The sequence below is a fragment of the Rhinichthys klamathensis genome, unplaced genomic scaffold (assembly GCF_029890125.1).
Source record: "Rhinichthys klamathensis goyatoka isolate OS25496 unplaced genomic scaffold, OSU_Roscu_1.1 h1tg000098l_1, whole genome shotgun sequence".
NCBI classification, from domain to species: domain Eukaryota; kingdom Metazoa; phylum Chordata; class Actinopteri; order Cypriniformes; family Leuciscidae; genus Rhinichthys; species Rhinichthys klamathensis.
The window spans coordinates 1,559,077-1,560,147 of record NW_026606637.1 but is presented as its reverse complement, the minus strand read 5'-3'; the positions used below and the strand labels follow the sequence as shown (position 1 = coordinate 1,560,147).

The 1,071-nt window shown below is 38.3% G+C and overlaps 1 long non-coding RNA gene across 1 annotated transcript; it reads right to left on the bottom strand.

The window, feature by feature from the left end:
- Nucleotides 1-358: 358 nt before the first annotated feature.
- LOC130086591 (uncharacterized) lies at nucleotides 359-854 on the bottom strand. The gene is made up of 3 exons (XR_008807233.1): nucleotides 777-854; nucleotides 558-676; nucleotides 359-487 (listed from the first exon to the last, which is right to left on the bottom strand). It is a non-coding gene; the product is annotated as an uncharacterized LOC130086591 (long non-coding RNA).
- Between the last annotated feature and the right edge of the window lie 217 nt (nucleotides 855-1,071).

The following is a 1,071-nucleotide window of genomic DNA, read 5'->3' as shown; positions in this document are numbered from 1 at the left end:
GGACACAAGGCAGTGGCCTCCTTCAATTGGTCAGAGGTCTTACATAGGATTGGCTGCTCAATGCTTTGTCCCTCCTCTAAACCCCCACACTATTGGTCCAGTTTATGGCCTCATTTGGGTTTATTATTACTCATTATTAATATTTATTATCATTGGTGTTCATGGTTATAATGTCAAGACAATCAGATAGACAAAGTTGAGTTTATTTTTATTATTTGTAAATGACACTGGGCACATGACATATATATACACACAGTCAAAATTCTATAAATAAAAATACGTTAGCACAGAATACACTTTACTATTAGTCATACAATATATAGCACAGCACAGACAAAACTGTACTACGGGTTGGAGGCCAAACAACCCACACCGACTTTCCATCCAAGATGGCATCCTCCTCTTCAGACATGTGGTCAACTGTTGCAGTCTTCCAGATAGCTGCCTCTTCCTCTGTCTGGAGAACGCCATTCCTGCTGCTCAGCAGCTGCAAAATAGGAGGGAATTAATTAAAGTGTAAATTTAAATTAAATAAGTATAAATTTATTTATACTCACTCTTCTTTTTCTTTGTCTCATGCGCGCAATGATCCTGCTGTCCTCCATCTTGTCTTTGTTCTCATCTTGGGCCATCCTATAACCCCTTCAAACAGTTTCAAAATACGTCTTGCAGGATGCTAGAGAGAGGGAGATAGTGAGGGGGGAGAATGTGTTTATTTACTAACTAATCTATACAGTTAAATAGTTGTAGCCTTGGGACATTCTCTTGTGACTTACCTTTAACAACAGCAGGATCTACGTCCGGTACAGCCATGGAGACGCCATTAAAAAGATAGGTTGTGACCTCGAGGTTGTGGGGGAGGATAGACTGTGGAGCAGTAATTAAAGAAGGTTGATTACAAATATAATTTAGAAGAAAGGACTGTTATGAAACAATAGTTTTAAAGATATACCTTGTCTGTGGGTCATATTTGTGTATGTTGTTTTCCCCATTGTGCAATCTCCGTACAGCTTCCTGTAAAAATCCAACATAGTATGAGGGCTCAATTCAAATACATTAATAAATAAATAA